The sequence below is a fragment of the Carlito syrichta genome, unplaced genomic scaffold (genome assembly GCF_000164805.1).
Source record: "Carlito syrichta isolate Samal-C Ts95f unplaced genomic scaffold, Tarsius_syrichta-2.0.1 Scaffold311982, whole genome shotgun sequence".
NCBI lineage: Eukaryota > Metazoa > Chordata > Mammalia > Primates > Tarsiidae > Carlito > Carlito syrichta.
This window is the reverse complement of record NW_007256078.1, coordinates 482,679-490,646: the sequence shown is the minus strand read 5'-3', so window position 1 is coordinate 490,646 and position 7,968 is coordinate 482,679.

Here is a 7,968-nt window from a genome sequence, read left to right as displayed (position 1 = left end):
TTACATAATATATGCTTTTAAATTCTCCTTTCTAAATCTTCTTTCAGTTATTTATTATGGAAATATATAAAAAGTGAATGTGTCTAAGTTACTAATGACCAGTGATAGATCAATAAAATGATTATCCTCAAAGTATTCATATTCATATTAAAACAGAGATAGATAAACTTTTAATATTAGAAAAAAGATTGAAGATATTGTGAAATGTGAGAGTTTCTGAAATTACATCAGTTAGACAGCTAACTATACCTGGTTTTTATTCAGAAAAGTTTCCTTTCAAATATTGCCTCTGTTCATCACTACCAGGGCTTACCTCATATTTGTCTGCTCCTACTCATAAATATTCTTCTACTGCTTTGCTTCCTTTTCATATATTTCTGGTCAACTACATAACCTGCCATTCTGGCTTTCAGCTTCCCTCAGGTGCCACTGATCTGTCAATTCTCAAACATTCTACTCTTCACTTTGCAAGTTTTCTCTCATGTAGGTTTCCTATGAGCCATTTCCTAATCTTTTCCTTTCTTCTCAGGTCACATGTGAGAATTAAGTTTAACTTGATAGAATAACTATTTCAATAAATTGGAAATACATATGTGTTAAATGCAGTATTTGAATAGCATTCACATTTCTTTTCATTGACTTTTTGCTGTCTCTAAATCATCATATAACAATTTAATGGGAGATTTATACACTGTATATTTCTATGTTTAAGTATTAGCTTTAGACATCATAAGTTAATATGAGAATACAACACAAAAAATATTTTAGAATTTGAAATTTACGATTAAAAGTGAAACATTAAATGAGAAAGTGGATAACATATGCATCAAAAGTACTTTCTCTGTATTCTCATTTGTTTTGAACTTAAGTTTATAAAATGTGTCTGTTTACCTAATAGTTTGCCTTATTTTATAATTTATTATTAAATGAGTTCTTTCATTTGATTTTCCCTTCTAATATAATTCACCTTTCTTTTTTCTTTTAATAAGTAGTCTCTCATTTCAACACTTATAACACAAATGCATGACTTAACTTTAGTAAAATTATATGCCAAGGCACTAAATATTATTTAATATTACACTTGGTCAAAGATTGGGAGAACAGAATCCATTCATTTGTTCTCTCATGGAATATCTACAGAATGTTCTATAAATATATTCATTTTTCTCATCACTATTGATCCCTCCCCTGGTTCAACCAAATAGCATCTATCTTTTTTATGATTGCAATCAACATTCACCTGGTTCTTCAAATCTTGTTTTCTCCTCTACCCATGCTACCAGATTTTTTAAAAAATTAGATTAAAATTATTCTGTTCTTTATCATCATCGTTTAGATGAAATCTACTTTACGTACCATTACATATTTTGTTCCCCAGTTATCTATTACTGTTTTTCTCTTTAAAGGCTCTTTGCCCTTTAGTCAGGAAAATCAAGGTACACTAGTTTTCTGTCTCCAAAATCCTCTCTCTTTCTTAAAGCTTGAATTTATTTCTCCCTAAAATTATCTTCATACTTCCTTCTACAAAATGAAAAGAAACATGATTTCTTTAAAGAGAACTTTTTCACTAATTTATATGCCTTAATTTCCTTTATAACTGTAGTATCTATCTTTCTAACAAGTCGCATCTTATAGTTATTTACTTTTTTGCTTGGTTCTTTGTTTATTGAGGTTCGTACTGTAAAAGAAATTCTATATGCACAAGTACTGTGACCTCTGTGTTCACCATACTTCTGGCTAAATACTTGGAACATCTTTGAAAGTCAAGAAATATTTAGTAAATGAAAAAAATGAATATAGTATCACTGGGTCTGAGTACTTTATGTGTTTTTTAAATTGTGATATCTGTAAATATTTTTTTCGAAAGCAGCACAAACTATTTTAAAACTAAGCACTTCCCTCTCTCCTCTCTCTCATATTTCTGGTATAATTACCTTCAAGGAGAGGAGCTTGTGATGGTGAAATAGCCAAGTCCAAATCAGCAATTGAAATTGCTGTAGGGACAATTGCAAATTCAAACAACTTGAGATTCAATTCTACTCTTTGTTTTTATTGAATCTGCAAATCTAAATTTTTTTAAAAAATCCAGAAGTAATCAAATATGTATCAAAAACAAGTCATGTCATCATACTCATAGTCACTCCCATTCTTCATGAGTGAAATCATCTAGATTACAAGTTTTTGTCCTAGGCTTAGAAGGAGGGGTAATTAATTCTTGTTTTCTACTTTTTTCTCCTTACCACTACCTTCATCACATAAGATTTTGTGTTCATATGAATTAGGTTTTAATAATCAGAGGCTGGTACTAAAACTTTTTAATTCTATAGATCCAAGTGGGTGGAATAGCCTTTCAATTAACATGTAAAGCAATATTTCTTTCTGCAATGATAGTGATTGAAATGTAGCCAGATTGGTTTTGGGTTGAGTGTGTTTTTCTAAACTCAGGTCACAAAAAGCTAAATAGTTGCGAACTAAAAATTATGTAAGCTACATGATGTAGTGAAAAATAAGTTATGCACTTTAATATTTATTGATGACAGAAAATTTATATATACTAATTATATAAAATGTTTTCTGGTTGTATCTAAATCATTTCAATCAACAACAAATCTTTCTTTGAATGTGATACTACATGATTAAAATTAAGGCTTTCAGAGAGTAATAGAGGTAATCAGTGTGTAAATCAACAAAAATAATTAATACTTAATGTATAGAATATTTTCTTAATGTATAGAATATTACTTTACTCTATGGCAAGATAAAATTTACATTGCAATTGTTATAACAATACAGATGATTAATTAGGTTGTTTAAATAAAATAATATTATTCATAATAGTTAAAACATTGAGGTAAATAATTTTAAGAATGCACAAGTACATTCTAGATAATGACATTACACTGACTGCACTATATTTAGAAATGCTAGTTGATTAACAGCGTTCATCTTTCTTTCAAAATTATTTCTCAACAAATTTTTTTGTGATTAGCAAATAGAAAATGCTTTCTACTTTCATATGACTTTTAAAATAAATTTCAAATTTTCAATATATATCTTTCACAATTAAGATAGAAAATATGGATTTATACATTATGATATTCATAGCACTTTTTTATCTCCAAAGTATTACTGATTTATTTCAGGTATTATATTATTAAGCCTTGTATAAAACATAACTATAAAAGAGTCTTGATATCTGTCATTTGATAGACAGAATTATTTTCACAAATATGTCTGAGATATTACACCAAGCTCCTTGGGAATTACAAACTATATTCAACATAGATCTTCACTGTTAGAACCCTATGCTTAAGCGAGGGGGACAAGTTTTCTTAATTTCATAGTCAATAACTCCTAAACATGAATTCTTCATTACAAAATTTAAAGAACTACTTCTAGAATATAATGTCTCAATCTAAGTTCTTTCCTCAGGGGTGTGACTTTATGAAAAGCAAAAAAATTCTTAACCTCTCAGTTCAGATGATGATATTTCGATGATAAACATTTTTGTTAAAATTATAAGAAATAATGTATATTAGCTTCTAAGAATTATTCAGTAAAGACTATAATATGCTGGGTACAACATTTTGCCTCATAATTATTGTTAACACAACTCCTTAAAATTCAAGTGCTATTTTTATTTCTGACTAGTAAAATTATGTCTAATTTCTTATGCTACTTTCATTTTCTTTTGAAACTATAAACTATCCTAGAAAGCAATGTCTACATTTCGGTGTCTTTTTATGTTAAAACCCATGCCTCACTGAATCAGTGGTATAAAATTTTGGGTGAGCTTTTTGGGTTATTAATTGTTTTAGGGAAAGATTATTGGCTTATTTGCCTCTTTTAGATGGATTGCTGAAAATGTTCTGGATTCCTTGATTTGGGCTATTTTTTTTTATTTTCTTTTTAAGTTGTGGACATCTTAGTTGTTGTTTATATGGAATGTATCTCTTTCCTCTTACCTGTAAATATGCCTCTCAATAGATGGTTCTTCCTGAATCAACCTGCTGTCCTTTACATGTAGCATTTCCTGATCTGCCATCTTGCAACACGTATTCTACCACATGGAGTTGTGGAGTTGTATTTTTTATCACAGGATACTCAGTAACACAAATATTTTTAACAACAAAAATCAGAACTAAAGGAATAATGCAATATATGGCTAGGAAGAGAAGAATAAAAATGAATAAACAGGTGAAGAAAAAGAGAAAAAGGCATCATAACTAGCTCAGCTAATTATATTCTTCTTATACCAATAAACAATGCATATGACCCTTCCAGAACATATTAGAATGTAAGACTACCACCTTATATTTGGAAAAACTTTTTGAGTTATAGGTAAATTACAAAAAGAAGAGAGTTAGAAATAAAAATATGTTTGCTTTTGGGAAAATGTATTATGATTATTTCCAAAAAATTATAAAATAAAATAATCTTGTCTTAAGGCTCTGTTGTCCATATAAGAGAGATTCCTCATAATGTTGGCAGCATAAAACCTACATTGTAACTGTTTATGTAAATTTTAAGATAAAAGAATCATCGAGCACCCAAAAAATTACCTTAACCCTCACTCATAAACTCTGTAAACTCTAAATTTGACTCCATGCTATAACAGAAATTCTCAAAATGTATAATTTTATATAATATTCATAATTCATATTTCCAAAACAATAATTTTAATGTTTCTTCTTCTTGAGAAATTTCTATTTCACTGAAAGTTACTGATAAATAAATACATGAATTTATTTTATTATTGGTTGTAATTAAGTAATACATTATGCTTTGACATCGGGTAAAAAGTACTTATACAATAAGCAAAATCAAGTGATAATAAGATGCATTATTGAAGGTTACTATGTTGTCTATGTAGTAAATGACAGTTTTAACTTAAACTCACTAAGAAAATTTTATCTTCTTAGTTTAGTCTTCTCCTATGAAAATATAAATGTCATAATAGTCATAATTGCAAAAAATAGTTAAAATTATTAAAAGATAACATATTCACAATGGATTTTGATTGAATGGTGGGTGTGTTGCTGTTTGTTTCTTTGTTTTTCAGGATGGATATTATTCTAAGAGTCCTAGAAGAGAGTTATTTATTTTGACTTTCAACAGCCTCACCTGGGAGTATGGATAGGTTGATGCTAAAGAGCTAGCAAGGTAATGGGGCTTAAAGAGATTAAGACCCTGTCAAGTCAGAAATTCCAAATGTGTGCAATACTCTTTGAGTTATTTGTCAGCTTCTAAGTTGAACATATATAAAGACAAACTAAGAAATGAAGTAAAAAAACAATAACTGGAATTTAAAATAACATATTAAGGCCTTTAATAGTCTTATTGTCCTGAGGAGGTTAGATTAAAGTATGGGTGTATCAGGGTAAAGTTTTGTTGAGTCTTTTAGGACCCTAAGGTCTCAGCTTTAGATGTAAAATTATGTTCTAGGAGTAAAATGTATAGCCTGGACAAAGATAAAAAGTATAAATAAATTGGACACACAGAAAAATCAAAGGTATAACCTGAATTCTAAATTTCAGAGGAAAATTAAACCATTCTGGAGAATATCAAACAATGGCTAAAATTTTGTATACAAGCTGAAGAGCTTTTTTAAAAAAATTGCCAAACATGCAAAAAATAAAACGAAAAAACAGAATCAATGTACTGAAATCTAAAGGGAGAGAAACAGAACCAAAGAAAATATAGAAATGAATTGAATATATCAAAGATATTTTAAAACTTATTTTCTCTCCATACTCCAAATTTGATATTTTCTACTTATTTCTTATCCAATAAAAAAACTCATAACTAAAATATTGAGCTTGCAAAAAGTTCTAATGCTAATTTAACATAATTAGAGAAAACTAAAATAATAGACGCAATTTTTCTTGAAATTTGGATCATTATTTTACTAAACAGATAAATGGCCAAAACTTATGAACTTAAGAAGGTGTCCAAAGTGCAAGCAGGATAACTACAAAGAAAACAAAGCCTAGGAATAGCACACTAAAAATTTGAAATGCCAATTCAGTAGAAAAGTCTTAAAGTGACCAGATTGAAAAAAAACACGACTTTTATGAGTAAAAAGAAGACAAACAGATGACATTTAAACTATAACTATGGAATCAAGGAGACAAAAAATATGTCATCTTAATGTCTGGAGATAAAAAAGTTCAATCTAAAAAAGTTATGTCATAAAAATTATCCTTTAAAAATTAAAACAAAATAGATAAACCTAGGCAAACAAATAAAAAACCTGACAGATTATATTAGAGAAACATAATTTTTAATCATTTTTATAATTTTTGCATTATTTTTCATTTTGAACACTATACTAAAGCTGTACTATAGTGACAAAAGGAATTAAATTATACTTAGAAAATATGCTATATTATGTATTATTATTGTAATCATATATTAGCAAAAAGCTAAGGGCATTATGTAAGCAACCTGTTCTTAAGTGGCTCAGAAAAAAATATATTCATGCATATACTTTTCCAGAGGCAGAAGGTCTAAAAGGACATGTAAGGGATGTTCCAGTACTTGCGAAATATTTCATGAATATTTATCTCTAAGAGAGTATTCTAACTACAGGATCATGGCAGCTTTTTAGGAAGTATGTGCATAGGTAATGTCCCAGAGATGAACTTCAACAAATAAAAAATGAGATATGATGGTTAAGTGCCCTTGTATTAGTTCCTATTGCTTTTATAGCATTTTACCACAAATTTAGTGGCTTAAAGTAACAGAAATTTATCATATAGTTCTGTAGGTCAGAAGTACACAATGCTTATCACTAAGCTAAAATAAAGGCGTTTGCAGGGATTTATTTTTTTCCTAAGACTCTAGGGGACAACGTGTATCTTCGTGTTTTCCAGACTCAAAAGACAGGCTGCATTTCTTGGTTTGTGGCCCCCATCCGTCTTTAGAACTTACAATGTCTAACTGACACATTCTCATGATGCTATCTTTGATTCTATGCCTGTGAGAATTTTTCTGGGAAAGATTAGCATTTGAATCAGGAGACTGAGTAATGAAGATTGTCCTCACCAATACAGGCAGGTATCATTCAATTCACTGAGGACCTGAATAGAACAGAAAGGTGGTTCTCTGAATATACACCATTGGTTTCACTGGTTCTCAGGCTACTAGCTTTCTTGGTTCCTCAGCTTACTGATGGCAGAATGTGTAACTTTTTGGCCTTCATAAACACGTGAATCAATTCCCAGACTAAAGCAATCCCTCTCTGTCTCTTTCTCTTTATACATATATAAATGAATGAAGGGGAACCCTCCTCCCAAATAAAACGGAATTGTTCTTTGGAGGGTGGGCCTTTTGTAGCACAGGATTCCCTGACTAGGAAAGTGCTCTAGGAATACGTCAGCATCAGTGTACCAACTAGCATTGTTGTGAGAAACTGTGTTTGTCTTCAATTGTTTTTTGGGTTTTTTTTAGATTCTTTCAATGTGTTTGCTATTTGCCCATTTCATAATGGGTGGTGTACCAGTACACTTCCCACACGATGATGAGTTTTCAGCAGTTTTTGACCAAAACAGCATGACTTCCATGCCTTCCCCTCCTATTCATCTGATCTTGCTCTTAGCAACTTTTTTTGTTTGTTTCCCCAGATGTAAAAAGTCCTCGGAGGGAAATGCAGAAGCACTAAATGGCATCAGAATTGACAAATTAAAAATCAATTTTGAACAAAAAAAAGGTGTCTCAATAGGTGGACTGAAGTACTTTGAAGGCGACTGAAATTTAAACATGTAAGAAGAAATACACAAATTTTTAATAAATAATTCGAGTTTTCTGGGGTCCCCTCATACACACACACACACACACACACGCACACACATACGCGCACACACACACACACATCTCTCTATTATATCTGTATGTTATATATATAAATTATATATTTGTACATTATATATGCAACATACATATAATTATATGTATGTTATAACATTA